The sequence below is a fragment of the Elephantulus edwardii genome, unplaced genomic scaffold (genome assembly GCF_000299155.1).
Source record: "Elephantulus edwardii isolate Elephantulus edwardi_28Jun2011 unplaced genomic scaffold, EleEdw1.0 scaffold00108, whole genome shotgun sequence".
NCBI lineage: Eukaryota > Metazoa > Chordata > Mammalia > Macroscelidea > Macroscelididae > Elephantulus > Elephantulus edwardii.
In genome coordinates, this window is record NW_006399858.1 from 1,583,185 (window position 1) to 1,601,405 (window position 18,221).

Below are 18,221 nucleotides of genomic sequence, written 5' to 3' on the forward strand. Positions count from 1 at the left end.
ATTGATGCCTTTGAGCTGTGGTGCTGGAGAAGAGTATTGAGAATACCATGGACTGCTAGGAAAACAAACAGATTTGTCCTGGAAAGGGTTAAGCCCGGCGGCTCCTTGGAGGCAAAGATTCTGAGGCTCCGTCTAACATACTTTGGACATATAGTGAGGAGGGACCGGTCCCTGGAGAGGGATATCATGCTTGGGAGGGTGGAGGGACAGCGTAGGAGAGGAAGGCCCTCTATGAGGTGGATTAATTCAGTGACTGGGATAATTGGGATGGGAGTGTCAGAGACAGTGCTATAGGTACAGGACAGAGCAGAGTTTAGGGCTGTTTTACATAGGGTTGCTATGAGTCGCAAGTGACTCGACGGCACATAACAACAACAACAACAACATAGCTTTTCATAATATGTCATTATTATTGATTTTATTTCAGCTGGTTCTGTTGTAATGTCACTTATTTCATTTCTTATTTAAGTTGGTTGTGTCTTCTCTGTCTTTTTTATTTTATTAACGTTATCAATGGATTGTCTATCATGTTAATAATTCCAATGGTTTTTCTGTTTTCTACCTCACTGATTTCAGACCTTGTCCTAACAATTTCCTCTTACCTTGAGGCTGTGGAATTAGCTTGTTTGCCTTGTTTGTTTTTTTGTGTTTTTTTGTTTGTTTGTTTTTGTTTTTGTTTTGTGGGGTTTTGTTCTATTTGATAGAATTGTTAGTGTTGATCTAACTTGTTAATTTTGCTCCTTTCTTTTCTGATATGTTTGCACATTGTCATAAACTGCCGAGAACTGCCTTAGCTACATTCCAGAGGTTTTAATATATCACATTTTTATTTTCATTTGTTTCGAGGAACACTTTATTTCACTTCTTTGCTCATCTATAGCCCAATAGTGATCAAGCAAGGTGTTATTTAACTTTTACATGTGTGATTATTTTTCTTTTATCTTCTTGTAGTCAAACACAATTAAAAGCCAGGACCAAGTACATACTACAAACACACAAACATTGCTTTCAGTATAACTAGTCATAAGTAGTCTGATTGCATAAAGATAAAAGTAATACACCATAAAGTAAACAAGCAAGTTAGAATGGCCTTATTATTATTATTGGAAAATAGTGGACTGTAGAGCAAAGAGAATTTACACGAGGCAAAGAATGACTCTTGATGATGCTATAATTTTCAGTGCATCAAGACTATTTAATAATAATGATAACAATAATACATTTGTAACAGAGCTTCAAAATACATGAATACTGACAAAGCCAAAGGGAAATAGATAAACCAATAGTATTTAAGACTTTGATACAAAACTGATATTTGCACAAAAATCTGAAAGTAAATAAAAATGTTGGGTGACATTATGAACCATTTTAGCTTAATTGTTATGCACTAACTGCAATACATAACATCTTTTCAGTGGCAAATGGAATCACATAACATCAACTGTATGCTTATCAGTAAGAGATAGTTAGCAAGGTGAGTCTATCCTTCTTATTCCTAGATGACTATTATGATCTGTTAGTTTTCATAAGGCTTCCCTGCAAATAAGCTTAGGAAATGAATAACTGCCCGCCTTTTCTTGTAAAGATCGGACTGCCTTCTATTTTCCCTTAATCATTTAACTTTTTCCTCACTTTCGTTACCCTTAGTTTATACCTTCCAAGTATACTTTGCCTCAGGCTCAGAAAACTCCAAACCTGTTATTGACTAATAACAGCAGCTAACATTGTTAAGTACTCTGTTCTAAGTACTGGATTCGTGCATGTTGTTCAGGATGAAAAGATTCTCTTTGAGAACTCAAAATAGAGTGAGTCTGATATCTACATAATATAATAAAATAATCACAAAACTGCTTTACTGAATTTTACTAAAATCTTCAATCCAGTAGTATTTTTGTCATTGTTGTAATGTAGTCAAGTTGGAATCTCCACTTAACTGACTTCTCAGAGGGATTTCAGAGGAAGTTAATTGCACAGGATGTAACTGTCCATCCTTCTCCCATAAGACAGCTGATGGATTCAAACCCTATATCTCTGGGATTGCAGCAAAGTTTCTTACCACTAGCCCATCAACACTGAGTTGTAGAAAAGAAAAAAAAAATCATTAATTGTGACATGTGTATGCACTAGGAAATTTTTACTTCATACCCTTTCACTGTGAGTCCTGATTGTTTATCTATCCCAAGCTTTGGACAACCTGAAATATATTTTTGATCACTAGTATTACAGAGGCTTCTTGCCTGGGAAGTTAGCTTCTCATGTTATCTCAGAGCATAAGTCAAGATTTATAAGTAAACATCAGATTTTGTGACATTAAATGTTGGAGCATGGAGACCTCAGTGCCTACTTCATTATAAAACCTTTACATTGCTCTGGATGAACTACAGCAGAACAGAAAATGGATTTGCTCTCTGCCAATATCATCACTGATCTATAATACTTAAATGACATTAATACATGTACTATACATCTAAGAGCTGGACAATGAATAAGGATGGCAGAAAAATAAATGACACTGTTGAGTTACTGTGCTATAGAAGAACACTGAACATCCCACGGACAGCCAAGAGAACAATTGTATCTTGGAGAGGGTGCAACTGGAGAGCTCTTTGGGGACAAGAAAGATGAAGTTTTGCCTCATCTAATTTGAGCATGTAGGTAGAAGGGGATATTCCTTGGATATTCCATGATGCTGGGAAGGGTGAAGGGTTGGTCAAAGTGAGGAAGACCCTCATCCAGGTGGACAGACACAGTAATTGCCACAATGGGTTCTTGTGTGTCTGGAAGTGTGAGGATGACACAAGATTGAACAGGATTCTGATCTTTTGTTCATGTGGTTGCTATGAGTTCTATTTGATTCAATAGCACCTAACAACAACAATTGAATATTCCATGGACTGGCAAAGAAAAGGTATGTCTTAAAAACAGTGGAACCAGAGTGTTACTTGGAGGCAAGGATGTCGAAGTTTCATCTCCCATACTTTGGGCATGTTGTTAAAAGTAGTATTCCTTGGAAAGAAGAATTAATACCCTCAACTAGATCACTCTACATAGTGACTGCAACAATGGGGTCAAGTGTGTCAAAGATGATGAGAACGACACAAGATAAGACAGGGTTCGTGTCTGTTGTTCATAGAGTCACTAGGACTTGTATTTATCTCAATGACACCTAACAACAACTACAGAGTAACTCGACAGTGAAAAAATTGGGAAGTAGTATACTGTTGATCAATGAAACACATATAGACATTCCTCTGGTATGTCCTGCTTTCAGCCAGGATCCATCTAATATTAGCTACAATATCCCTAGTACATGACTCCTTCTAAACCCAGCCTGCACTTCAGAAGAATCTTGCTTGCATATGATTTCAATGATATTGTTAGATAATTTCCATACTCTATTGGATCACCTTACTTTGGAATGGGAACATTCCAGTCAGTAGGTCAGGTGGTTGTTTGCCTAGATTTTTTGACACAACTTGATAAGCACATCTAGGGCAGCATCTATTAGTTGAAATGCATCGATTGGTATACCATCAATTATATTTTTTACAATTCCTTCAAAGCAGCTTAAACTTCATCCTTCATTACCATAGACTCTTGCTCATATGTTGTTTCATAAAATTCTTCATGTCTGCCAATTCCTTTCAGTACAGTGACTCTGTATACTCTTTCCATCTTCTTTTAATACTTCCTGGATCATTTAATATTCTGCCCAAAGCATCCTTGATTACAGCAACTCTAGGTTTGAATGTGTTCTTCAGTTTCTTGAGCATAAGAAATGCTGAGGAAGTTTGGCCCTTTTGATATTCTGACTCCAGCTCCTTGCACATTTCATTGCAATATTTTACTTTGTCTTCCTGCATCACTTTTTGGCTGACTCTGAGAAGAATGGGAATCCCAGAACACTTGATTGTGTTTATGAGAAACCTATACTTGGACCAGGAGACAGTCATCAGAACAGAGCAGGGAAACACTGCATGGTTCAAAATTGGGAAGGATGTACTTCAGGGATGTGTCCTATCTCCATACTTTTTCAACCAATATGCAAAACAGATTATCTGGGAGACTGGGCTCTATGAGGGAAAGTGTGGCATCAGGATACAACCCTGCTTGCTGAAATTGAGGAAGACCTACCTAAAGCACTTACTGTGGAAGGTCAGGGACTGTAGTCTTCAATATGGATTGAGGCTCAATATCAAGAAGACAAAGATTCCCACCACTGGATCAATTGGCAGAATCAGGATAGATGGTGAAGAGATCAAGATTGTTAACAGCTTTAGCTTGCTTGGCTCCGCGGACAACACTCTTGGCACCAGCAACTAGGAAATTAAAAGCTGTATTGTGATGGGAAAGTCTGCTGTTAGGGACTTTTCCAAAGTACTGAAGAGCAATGGTGTCACTCTGGAGACTAAGATGCACACGATACAGATCATGGTCTTTGCAATCACTTGCTATGTATCAGAGAGCTGGACAATGACTAGGATGGTAGAAAGAGAATTGATGCCTTTGAGCTGCGGTGTTGGAGAAGCATATTGAAAATAACATGGACTGCTAAGAAAGAGAAAGTGAACAGGTTTATCCTGGAGAGGGTTAAACTAGGCTGATCCTAGAAGGCAAGGATTCTGAAGCTTCACCTGACATACTTTGGCATGTTGTAAGAAATGACCAGTCCTTAGAAAATGACATCATGCTGGGGAGGGTGGAGGGACAGTGCAGAAGAAGACCCTCTATGATGTGGATTGATTCAGTGACTGGGGTAATTGGGATGGGTGTGTCAGAGACAGTGTGATTGGCACAGGATAGAGCAAGGTTTAGGTCTGTTGTACATAGGGTCCCTATGAGTCACAGATGACTCGACGGCACATAACAACAACAACGATTACATATGTTGGTGTTTACGTCAAAATCCATAGCCATTTTGGTTATGAGAAATTACAGTTACAGAATATGTGACTATAATTAGCAAATGTTCTTTTCCAAGACAATGTGCTTGTTACTAACCTGAATATAAAGGTATATAGTACCTGCTCCCTGCCTTAATGATGTCGAAGTCAAATAGAAGAGGTGTACACAAAGAAATGAAATGTTGATGCGAGTATATGAGACAGATGAAAAAAGGAGAGAAAAGAGTGTGTGGGGGGTGGTGGTGGTGGTGTATGTGTATGACAAGGGCATCAAAGGATAAGAAGAAGTTAATCAGTTACAAATTGTATTGAAATAAGACACTACTCTACTTGAGGTGTCCTCAAGTAGTCTGATTCATAATGGCCTTATGTGCAATAGAATGAAGCACGGCCTAATCCTGAGCCATTCGCATAGCAACTGCTGTGAGTGAGCCCCTGGTTGCAGTCAGTCTTGCTGAATGTCAGTCCATCTTGTTGAGGACATTCTTCCTGGTTACTTATTCTCTCCTTTTCCTTCTATAGGGACTGACCTCTCTTGATAACATGCACAAGGTATTAAGTCTCACTATCCTTAACTTCAAGGAACACTCTAGACGCACTTATTTTATCTGATTATTCTTTTGGTAGTGTCTGGTATATTTACTATTCTTCACCAACGTCACATTTCAAAAGGCATCAATTCTTCAATCTTCCTTATTCATTGTACAACAGTGTACATGGAGATATAAAATACATGAAGGCTTTGCTCGGATACTCTTTAGTTCTTGAAGTGATAATATTGCTCTTTAGCATTTTTAAGAGGTCCTTTGGAGATTAATTGTCCACTGTGATAGTCCATTTTATTTCTTGACTTTTTTGGTTGGAGCTCAAAGTAAAATATAATCCTAGACAATTTCAATTATTTTATCTTTTTATTATGATGTTCATTATTATTATGATTATTGGTCCAGTTGTGAGGATTTTAGTTGGCTATATTTTTCTTTATATATATTGAGGTGTAATTCTTACTAAAGGTTCTAGTCTTTGATTTCCATGAGAAAGTTCTTCAAATGTTTGTAGTTGGTAAGTTGGAACTGACTGTTGCCAGTGTGTGTGTGTGTGTGTGTGTTTTACTGCTAACAAAAAGCTTCTCTGGCACCCCGAATTCCACTGATGGTTGACAGAACTGTTAAACAATAAGATCTTTTGATGTAAAGTTATCTGCTTCTAGTGCTTTTTACAGCAACTCTAAGAAACTAAGACACTCAGAAATTAGTCTCCTAAAAAAGTAATTAATCATGATTGCACATTACAGAGAATAGTTTTCCCACAATTTCAAATTTTGTGTTCTCAATCTTTCTTTTTATTATAACAAAGCAAGCTTTTGTAGCAGAATATATAGAGACCCAGAACTGGATTAATAAAAAGGGAAGAATTCACTCAGCATTACCCAAGCTTAAAGAACTGGAAAATGAATTGAAACCTTAAGCTCCAATACTTAGAGATACTATGGACAATATCTTGAATGATCCAGGAAACTGAAAAGAAGATGGAGGGAACACACAGAATCATTGTACCAAAAAGAACTGGATGAAACTTAAATATTGCAGGAAGTACCAGATGATCAAGAATCACTAATAAGGAAAGGAGAAGGCCAAATTGCACTGAAGATATTGTAAAAAAAAAAAAGCCCCAGGAATCAATAGGATACCAATGGATGTGTTTCCAATGATAGGTGCAATCCTGGTTGTGTTCCCCAAACTATGCCAGGAAATTTGGAGGATAGCTATCTGACCAACCAAATGAAAGTGGTGTCCATTTGTTCTCATTCCCAAGAAAGGTGATCCAACTGAATGTGGAAACTATCAAACATATCATTAATATCACAAACAAAATACTGCTGAAGATCATTCAAAGACATCTAGAACACTACATAGATATAGAACATTCAGAAGTTCAGGTTGAATTCAGAAGAGGTCATGGCATCAAAGGTATCATGGCTGATGTTAGATAAATCCTCGTTGAGAACAGAGACTATCAGAAGAATGTTTATTTGTGATTTACTGTGTGAATTATATATAACAAGTTATGGCTAACATTAAAAAGAATGGGAATCCCAGAACACTTAATTGAGCTCATGTGACCTATACTTAGAGGAAAAATCTGTTGTGTGAACAGAACAAGGTAACATTGTTATTATTGTTGTTTACCATAGAGTCAGAACTAACCCATAGCTGACCCTCTGGCAGGTTTTCAGAGGAGGTTGCCCATCCTTCTTCTGCTGGTCTATTTGAGACATGTTCTTTCAGGATTGCAATGCAGCTTCTATTAAGCCACCAGAGCTCCCTAAGAGAACATCACATGGTTTAAAATTGAGAAAGGCCTGTGTCTGCATTGTATCTTTTCTTCATACCTATTCAGTCTGTGTTGTGAGCAAATTATGTGAGAAGTTGTACTCTATGAAGAAGAATGTGACATCAGTATTGGAGGAAGACAAAATTTTGGCATGCAGATGACACAAATCTAGCTGGCTGAAAGTGAAGAGGACTTGAAATATTTGCTGTAGAAGATCAAACAATATGGATTTCATCTTGATATTAAGAAAACAAAAATTCTCACTACTGAACCAATAAGTGGCATCATGATAGATGGATAAAAGATTGAAGTTGTCAATGATTTCATCTTACTTGGATCCACAGTCAATACACTTGGTACCAGCACGAGATTGCACTGGGAAAGTCTGGGACCTCTCCAAATTACTTAGCAACACTAATGTTAGCTTGAAGACTAAGTTGGGACTGATTATCTTTTCAATCACTTGCTATACACCTGATCTGATAGCTGGGCAAAGAATAAGGAAGCAGAAGAAAAACTGATGCCTCCTTTGAACTGTGGTGTTTCGTTTCACCTTTAATGTCCTATCATCAAAGGAAAATTCACCAGGGAATTGCTTCTGTGGAAAAGAAAACAAACCATGGAGAAAGGAGAAGAATTTATTGTAATAATGAGGAAGTAAGAAAAATGTTACCTATTTTTTATTTATTAATTATTATATATCTTATTTAAATTTTTAGCAGTTCAATAACAATAAACACCTGTGTAGAAATGAAGATTCACATATTTGAAAATATATAAATCTTTTACCTACAGAACCTTTATAAATTTATTTTTTTTAAATAAATTCTCTAGGAGAGAGGAGGTGTCCAGAGATAGGATTGCATAAAGGTGGAAGAATTTCCATAATCATTTGAAAGTTCTGACTCTATTTTTAGCTTGTTCTTTGTACAAATGTCTTTGCTTTATTTTTATATTAAGTGGTTATCACATGTACTCTCCCAAGCAATATTATTAACTGAGTTGAACTACTTTAGTTAACACTCGGTAAATATTTTCTAATTATAGTAAGTGAATTTAGTGTCACTGTGAGTGATTATACTGAGAAAAGTCTCAAAAGTGTGAGATTTCAGCTCCACAAGAGTTTGTAATTGTGCAGAGGCTCTAAGTTACTTGAAGAAATTGCTGCTTAAGGATATAGGAAAATAGAAGTCCAGAAAATAATATTTATTAAAAAATCATAGCCTAGGTTCTCCACAACCTCACCAGCATTTGTGGTTTGCTGTTCTGTTAAATTTTGCTATTCTTACTGAGGTATATCCTAAAGAAATCATAACCGCCACCCAAGCATATATATGCACACCAATGTTTGTTGCGGCTTTGTTCACAATAGGAAAGAGCTGGAGACAACCTAAGTGTCCATCAACAAAGGAATGGATAGAGAAGAGGTAGTATACTCACACTATGGAATACTACGCTGCATGGAAAAACAAGGAACTCATGAAATATTATGCAAAATGGATGACGCTGGAGCACATTATGCTGAGTGAAATATCTTAGGACAAATACTGCATAATGCCACTGTTGTAAAACGGGACTGACATCGGGGTTGGGAGGAGACTGAGAAAGATGGGATAAATTATGTATACTGTATTGAAACAGATGTGGAAGAAAATTGTTTCAAAGGGATATGTGATTAGGTATTATTGTCATGACATGACTCCAGAATGAAGGCTGCATAACAGAATGAACTTGTGGAGAGGGATTGTATAAAAACAAAAAACAAAACAAAACAAAACCAAAAAAAAAGAAAAAAAAAAACACCATAGCTTACAAAAGGCGAAGCAGGGCAGTTCCTTGTAGGGTTAGTATATCAACAAATATTACATAGGGAGATGTGATTTGGGATTGACTTCAAAGAAAAAAAATGAGGACTTAATTAGACGTGTGAAGAAGGGACAAAAGGTCATGGCTGTGGCATGTGTGTAGCACCTGCGGACAGTATTTGTATCCCTTAGTACAGGGATTTTGGTGACATACTGCAGGTATGTTGTCAGGAGGATCTAGTCTCTGGAGAAAGGCAATATTCTTGGAAAAGTGGAGAGTCAACAAAAGAGAGTCCCTATAAAAAATTGGCTTGACATAGTGACTAAAACAATGGCTTAAAGTACCACAGAAACTGTGAGGATGGCAAAGAAATAGGGTTTCAGTCTGGTGTTCAGAGTCTCTATAAGTTGGAGCCTATTGATAACAACATTACTAGTATTATTCAAAGTCACCCTTAAATGGACCCTTTGAGTAGACCTGGCCTTTCATTCAGTGCCTGCACTGGGAGGACCCTCACATGCTCTCTTCTCCTGAAGTCCTGTATGTTTACCTTCTCAGGATGTCACTCAGCAGACATTACGTTTAGGACCTATCTTAGCATCCAAATAAAATGGCAGATCCTACTTCAGTAATGCTAATGCACGTTACAGTTCTTACTACAGATCGTAAGTCATGCATCCTATATCATACGCATTCAATAAAACACTCTATATTGTTTTGTTTTCTTCTCTCAAGAAATTTCCTTTTGCTCCCCCTGCACATATTTCCTCTTAAGATGTGCTCACCACTCCCGCCTCTGATCATACTCCAACCTCCTGTCCAGATTATTCCCTTTCTTTCCATCCTTGTCTTACTTCACTACAATTTAAGCATCTCACAGGTACTCAAATCTGCCTCACACATTGACAAATGAAGCACACCCCTCAGGGTGGGCTCATCCTCTGCTGTTACATTAGAGATGTTCTGTGCAGTTGTTAGCAACAACATGAGGCTGAGAGCAGTTATTTCCATACCACTTTTTCTTTTAAGATGTTAAAGAATTAATACAGGGCACTTTAGAAAGTTGTAAAAGGCAACCATCATTTGCTAATAATCATTTCTTGATCCATTCTAGAATTAAATGTAATTAAAAGGCTGCACTATTAAGGTTTTAACATACATGGGTACAGACAGTTTCACTGAGAGGGGAGAGGAGGAGATAGTTGGGAGTGGATTATTTTTTATTAAAACTCCTGCTTCATCTTTATTTTCTCTTTTCTTTCTAAATACATACACATGTACTTATCTTTTTATTTTTAGAGACGTCTTTGCCAGGAAAAGTTAATCTAAAATAGCTTGTCTGTTTTCCACAGTAAAAACAGAAGCGTATGGCTCTAAAGAAGATCAATTTACAGTATCATAGTTTTATAGACCAGAAGTTTAAATCAAGATACCAACTTAAGGAGAAGAGTACTTCCTTGTAAGTTAAAAAAAAACAAAACATTGAAATGAAAAATAAACAAACTAAATTAAAAAAAAAAAAGAAAAAGGAAAAAAGAAACCCAAACAGCCAAATCCATGACTGCCAGAGCCCATTCTTCTAGTGACCTTTGATCAGATTTCCAAGGCTATAAATATTTGCAGGAGGATATGGTCCATCTTTCTCCTGTGAAGTTGGTGATGAACTTGAATTGCCAATCTTTGGGTTAGCACCATAACACATTACATCAACAAGACTCCTTTTCTTCTCAGTCAAAATGTACAAAACTCATTGACATCAAGTTGGAATTTACTCACAGCTGACTATCCAGGAGGGTTTCCAAAGCTGTAATTTGCACTGGAGAAGATTGCCCATCTATTCCCTCAGAGCTACTGGTGAATTTGAATCAACAGAGAGGCAGAATTTTGGTGGTTGCAGTGTACTCCCCAACCATGCCACCAGAACTCCCTGTGAGTAGCTCTGGCCTTTCCTCAGTGCCTGCACTGGAAGAAGGACCCTCATGTGCTCTCTTCTCCTGTGGTTCTGTAGGTTTACCTGCTCAGGATGTCACTCAGCAGGAGTTAAGTTTAGGATCTGTCATACTCTGGGATGACCTCTTTATCATTCTAAAAGAAAACCCATTTTCTAAACAAGGTTTAGGACTTCAATTAATCTTTTGGAGGACCTAATTCAATCCATAATACTTCCAGAATATATTTCTGCATGAAATAACTGATTGAAAGCTCAGGAAAAAAAGCTGGATGTCTCTTTTCAACAGGCATACAATAGATAATTACACAAGGGATTTAAAAATTCTCTCTCCATGTGAGGTCAAGGTTAAGTCTGAGACTTTAGAGGCCAGAGGAGCAGAATAATTACAACAGCCCACATGTTTCCAAGAGCAATCCTTTGTGTGAAGGATTTGTTTTCCCAATGATCTTTTCAGTAGCTGAGCAAGTGTCTTTATTAAATGACCCAAGAAGAAACAGTGTGGCAGGGAAGGCCTATATTTCCACAGCCCAGAGACAGGTATTCTTATTTTACTGTCCACTCAAATTAGAAAGAGAGCTTTGGCAAAGAAAAATAAGTGTAACTGACAGGACTTTTCTTTTAACTCTTTAAATTCTCTAAGACTTTTTCCCTCAATTCTCCACTCAGTCATTCAGATGAATATATTTTAAAGTGTATTTCAATTTGTTAAAATGTGCATTCTCTGTGCTTATCTACTCTGATTTGGAAGAACCAAATCATTAGGTTTTCTACATTGCTAGAGAGTCTGAACTAAATTATATACAGTTTCTGAATTCCCAAGACATCAAAATGAAATTATAATCAGCGTTTCTTCTCTCTAGTGCTGACTCCAGGGTCCCTGGATGGTGCAAATGGGTAAGTGGGATTCAATTGGAGGTTAGACTCAATCTAGAAGTGGCTTTGAAGAAAGGCCTGGAAATCAACTTCCAGAAAACATTCATTCATTGGAAATCCTATGGATCATAGTTGTGTACTGACATGACACACATGGGGGCAGAGGACAACTGTCAACGGACATTGGTTCAATGTCTGGTTACTCATTATCTTAAGCAATAGTGGGATTTAGTAAAAGGATACCTGGAATTTTCTGGTAAACAAGGGCAATAAATGGGAGAGTCAAGCCTCCGGAATCAGATACGTAATGAGCTGAGGCTTGTTCTTCTTTACTATTCCTGCAACTTCAGTTGCTTTCACTACCTGCAATAGTATCTCACTCCATCACTTTTGTTCTTTGTCTCTACAACTTCTGCATTCACTTCTTCATTCACCATTTTCACTACAAAACTGGTTTAAAATCCACAAAATGCTAATGATCTACATTCAGCATTTTTATGTCAAATATATAAATAGATCAAACCATATTTTTGCTTTAACTTTAACCGTGTTGTAATTGATTAGACCTATGGATGGGGCTCAGATTGCATGCACATAACTCTTCTACTGCAAAAATAACAATAAAGGGCAAATAGATATATTTTAACCATTAATAAATGTTGAGGAACACTGATGGCCTACTGGTAAGAAGTTGCACTGCAATCCAGAAGGAACATGGTTCGAATCCACCAGCTGCTCTGCAGAAGGATGGGCAATATCCTCCCATGTGATTAATTGCCTTTGAAAACCCTGCAGAGGGTCAGCTATGGTTGGTTCCAATTCAACAGGCACAACAACAAAATTAAATATTGAGTTGTACTGGCTGCCACTTACCAAAGCCCTCCAAAATGTAATTGTGTAATCATCAACTATTTAGTTTGTGTCTGATGTTGTAGGTCCTCTGTTGTGAACATGGAGATAGGATGACAGTTATACAAGCATTCAGATCTTTCTGAACTTGCTATTCAGATCTTGCTATGAGTCACAGATGATTCGATGGCACTTAACAACAGAGCATAGAGAAAGATCAGTTGACCTTGTGGACAGAAAGTGAAGTTACCAAGCCAAAGGTGGGTAACTTTAATATGCAGCCCACAGGCCTATTTTTAACTGTTTTGGGTCAAACATTCTTCTAGGTCATACAGCCCTGATCTGTCCACTTGCTGTACAGAGGTAACTCGTGGTTGCTGTGAAGCTAAACACTGAGACACTGAAGTGTCAAATGTGAGAATGGTTACCCATGGTGGATAGCTCCTCGATTAAAACAAGCTTGGAAACAGAAGTGGCATACACTTCTGAAATAGCTTGCCTCCAGAAACCCTATGAGCCTGGAGAAAGAATGAAAGTTATATAGTGTTCAGGTCTTTCATTCATAGGGTCACCATGAGTCACCTACAACTTGACAGTACTTAACAACAACCCTCTATTTTGTCCCTATTCTTTGTTATCACTGAAAAGCAACATGGCTAGTTTTCCTTGTTGTTATTATGAGCCATCAAGTTGCCTATGACCTATAGCTACCCTATGTGCTCTGAAGCCTGCCTTGTCCTGAGCTAGTCCCACTGACTCCAACACATCTACTCCCATGGCCCCAGTTACTGTATTAATCCATCTAATTTGTAGTCTTCCTCTCCTGTGCTCTCCTTCCATCCTTCCAAGCATGATGTCCTTCTCCAAGGACTGGTTCCTCCTGGCCATATGCCAAAGTTTTTCTTAAGGTGTTGAAAAATATACATCAAAATGTACCATGGATGAGCTTTAGATATGAAGTCCGGAGACTCTACAGTATGCTTATGGCTTTCAGACTGAAGATGTGAATAATATTATATTCATATTTTAGTGTGTATATGTAATATATAAAAAAAGTCACTGATGTTGAGTCAGTCTGATTCATAGTCCCTGTCCAGAAAGTTCTGGAGATTATAATCATAATAGGAGGAAATTGCTCTTATTTCACCTATGGAGTCCCTGCTAGATTTGACCCACTAGAGACACATTACCATCCAGTTACTAGCCCCCAGAGCTTTCTGGACTATATGTAGAGCTCTCTCAACCTGCGCTAAATGGGTCTAAATTGTAACGGGTTAAGCATTTTGTTTTAAAACTATTTTTTTTGTGCTGTCCTTAGAGACTGCTAATGTATAGTGTGGCATTACAAAAAAAATGTGACTTTTGTAACCAAGAGTGCTTTCTATACTGCCTTACCCCCAGGGAATCTTAAAGTCAAAACTGTAGTCCAACTTGAGTAACTACACATCCTTAAGTTCACGCTTGCCTGCTCTTTTCTTCTTTATCTATGTGTCCCCTGGTCCTCTTTTTATTAAATATTTTTGCAATTATATTGGATAATGTGTATCCCTGCAAGCTACCGTAATGCTTTATGGAACACAGTGGGATATAAATGTATATAAATAAAACATATATGTATGTATTTTGCTTAAGTGCAGTGTTTTGTGTTTTCAGTTCTGAAGCTATTGCTCTTTTTGTCCCGAGGGATTTGAGTGAAAATATTAAAAAGTTAAAGTTTTCAAGTCTGAAAATTACTATGAATCAGATATATAATGTCTAACCCAGTAGTACAAATTCTTAGAAGTGACAAAATGAGTTTCTGAAACTACTTCAGTATGGTAAACTGCAGGTAGTAAATATAAACCTAATGAACAATTGTGTTCTAATTGAAAATTTCATGAATGTCTGGGATTTCTTCTCTGATCCATAAATAGTCTCTCATACCAATATCTTATAACTAATGTTTTAAATTCATGACAGTGAGGTTGAGATTAGGAAAGATTAAGAAGTCCTTTTTTTAGGGCATTATAAGAAAACATGTCAAACACATATAAAGAATGAATAGTTTGCTATGTATCATGCGCAGTACTTTTCTTTCAATAACTGATTTTAAAATTCTAAAAAGACACTATGGTATGTATTATCTCCATTTTACAAATTGAAGTAAGTGAAGTTCAAGGAGGTATAATCTTGCCTGAGTTTGTCTTGCTAATAAGTGGCAGAGGTGGGAATTAAGCTTAGATTCAACCATCTCCAAAGTCCCTTGCTCTTCTCTTTCTACTATCTCGCCTTTTAAATACTAACACTTTCTTGCTTAAAGATATTAATTTAATGATTGTAACATCCAATGAGTGGGCATTAAATGAGACTAAAAGAGATTAAATTACTTACCCAGAATCCTGTAGTTAATACTCAACAAATCCAGAACTCGAAGTTGATCACATCTTACTACAAAAAATGATATCCAATGTTCAAGGGACACACTTAGCAAATGTACAGTGTTATATATTAATTTGATTTTTTTTCTCCTCTGCTGGGATTGATGACTCTTCATTATACTTAGTTACAGAAGCTTGTTGTTGTTTGTTGTCATGTGTCGTTGAGTCGCTTGCGACTCATAGCAACCCTATGTACAAGAGCCCTAAACTCTGCTCTGTCCTGTGCCAATCACACTGTCTCTGACACTCCCATACCAATTATCCCAGTCACTGAATCAATCTACCTCATAGAGGGCCTTCCCCTCCTGCGCCGTCCCTCCACCCTCCTGAGCATGATATCCTTCTCCAAGGACCGGTCTCTCCTCACAACATGTCCAAAGTATGTAAGACGAAGCCTCAGAATCCTTGCCTCCAAGGAGCCACCTGGTTTAACTCTTTCCAGGACAAATCTGTTTTCCTAGCAGTCCATGGTATTCTCAATACTATTCTTCAGCACCACAGCTCAAAGGCATCAATTCTCCTTCTATCCTCCTTGGTCATTGTCCAACTCTCTGATGCATAACAAGTGATTGCAAAGACCATGGCCTGTATCAGACGCACCTTAGTCTCCAGAGAGACACCATTACTCTTCCGTACTTTGGAGAGGTCCCTAACAGCAGACTTTCCCCTGGCAATGCGCCTTTTAATTTCCTGGCTACTGGTGCCAAGACTGTTGACTGTGGAGCCAAGCAAACTAAAGCTGTGAACAATCTCAATCTCTTCACCATCCATCCCGATGCTGCCAATTGGTCCAGTGGTGAGAATCTTTGTCTTCTTGACATTGAGCCTCAATCCATATTGGAGGCTCCAGTCCTTGACCCTCTGCAGCAGGTGCTTCAGGTCCTCTTCAGTTTCAGCAAGCAGGGTTGTGTCATCTGCATAACGCAGACTGCGTGGGGATAAAAATCGGTATTGTTAATGGAATCCACATACCAGGAAATGATGATCAGAAACTTCAGTAATGCTAAAAAATATAACAGTGGGATGGTAGGGTCAGAAACATCCTGTCAAGCCCTTGATTCTGTTATCGTTCCTAAAATACTACAAGAATCCAATGTAAGAAGCCCCTTTCAACTTTTCCCCAACGAGCTCTGTAGGATCTTCTGATAATGTGAAAGGAACTAATCTGTTTCACTTGAGTCGCCTGCGACTCGATGGCACCTAACAGCAATGACATCAACAGAGAGAGAAAGAGAGTGAGAGATCATCTGGCCCAGTGAAGAGAAAATGATGTGACCAAGACCAAGGTGGGTGACTTTTAATTCACGGCCCTCAGGCCAGTCTTTCATTGTTTTTGTTCAGACATTCCTCTAGGTCATATAGCCCTGGTGTACAGGTTACCGTCCCGCGGTCACGTGTGGTTGTTGTGAGGCTGAACACTGTGACACTGATGTGTCAGGCTACCCAATGCGGACAGAGAGTGGGGTGGAGCTCCATGATTAAAAAAAGCTTGGAAGGAGGAGTGGCATCCACTTCCATAATAGCTTGTCTCCAGAAACCCTATGAACCTGGAGAGAGGATAAAAGGCACCCAAGCTTTGAGGACTCTCCTTCATAGGGTCGCTGTGAGTCGCCTGCGACTCGAGGGCACTTAACAACAACAACAGCAACAATTCACAAAAGAGGAGAAGCCCCAGTTGCTTTTCATGAGGAAAGTAAGTAAAGTTCATAGGTGGTTCCTTGCAGCAGTTTCTTCAGTCTGGAAAAAATACAAACACCTATTGGGTGTGGCTGCTGCTTGAAATTGGGTGTGAGTGGATTAGATTTGGCCTCTTGTTTAAAAAGGCTTTTTGGATCCTTGAGTCTGCTGCCCTACAGCCTGGTTTTAATTGTGTTCAGTCAAACATTCTTCTAAGTAGTATAGCAATGGTCTGGCAATTTGCTGTAGAATGACAGCTTGTGGTTGCTGTGATCTTAAACACTGTGACACTGATGTGCCAAATATGATTATGGTAGCCACGGTGGACAGTGTTTGGTGGATCTGCCAAATTAAAACATTCTTGGAAGCAGGAGTGGCATTCACTTCTGAAAGAGCTTGCCTCCAGAAACTCTATGAACTTAGACAAAAGATGAACATTTTTCATGTTCAAGACTTTCATTCATTGAGTTGCTTTGGTCTACAATTCGACCACACTTAACAACAACAACAACAATATAATAATCATAGTTATTGAGTCTTTGATAAAGACCAATCATATCTCCAAGAGATGTATACTGAAATCCACTGCTGTGATGTTGAGTTTGACTCAGAGTGGCCATACTATGTTCCTGACGCTAAACACCTTTACAGGAGGAGATTGCCCATCCTTCTATTGTTCAGCTGGTGGATTTGAACTGCTAGCCTTTAAAAACAACTGGAACAGCACATCAGCAGAGAATTTCCAGAAGTCCAGGCTGGGTTTAGAAGAGGTTGTGGTACTAGGAATATTGTAGCTGATGTTAGATGGATCTTAGCTGAAAGCAGGGAATACCAGAAGAATGTTTATCTGTGTTTCATTGATTATGCAAAGGTGTTTGACCGTGTGGATCATAACAAACTGTGGCTGACTCGGAGAAGAATGGGAATCCCAGAACATTTAATCGTGCTAACGGGAAACCTATACTTGGACCAAGAGGAAATTATCAGAACAGAGCAGGGCAACACTGCATAGTTCAAAATTGGGAAGGGTGTACGCCAGGGATGTGTCCTATCTCGATACCTTTTCAACCTGTATGCAGAACAGGTTATGCGGGAGGCTGGGCTCTATGAGGAGAATTGTGGCATCAGGATTGGTGGAAGATCTGTTAACAATCTGCGTTATGCAGATGACACAACCCTGCTTGCCGAAATTGAGGAGGACCTCCTGCACTTGCTGCAGAGGGTCAAGGACTGCAGCCTGCATTTTGGACTGAGGCTCAATGTCAAGAAGACAAAGATTCTCACCACTGGACCAATTGGTAGCACCAGGATGGATGGCGAAGAGATTGAGATTGTTCACAACTTCAGTTAGCTCAGCTCCACGGTCAACACTCTTGGCACCAGCAGTCACGAAATAAAAAAACGTATTGC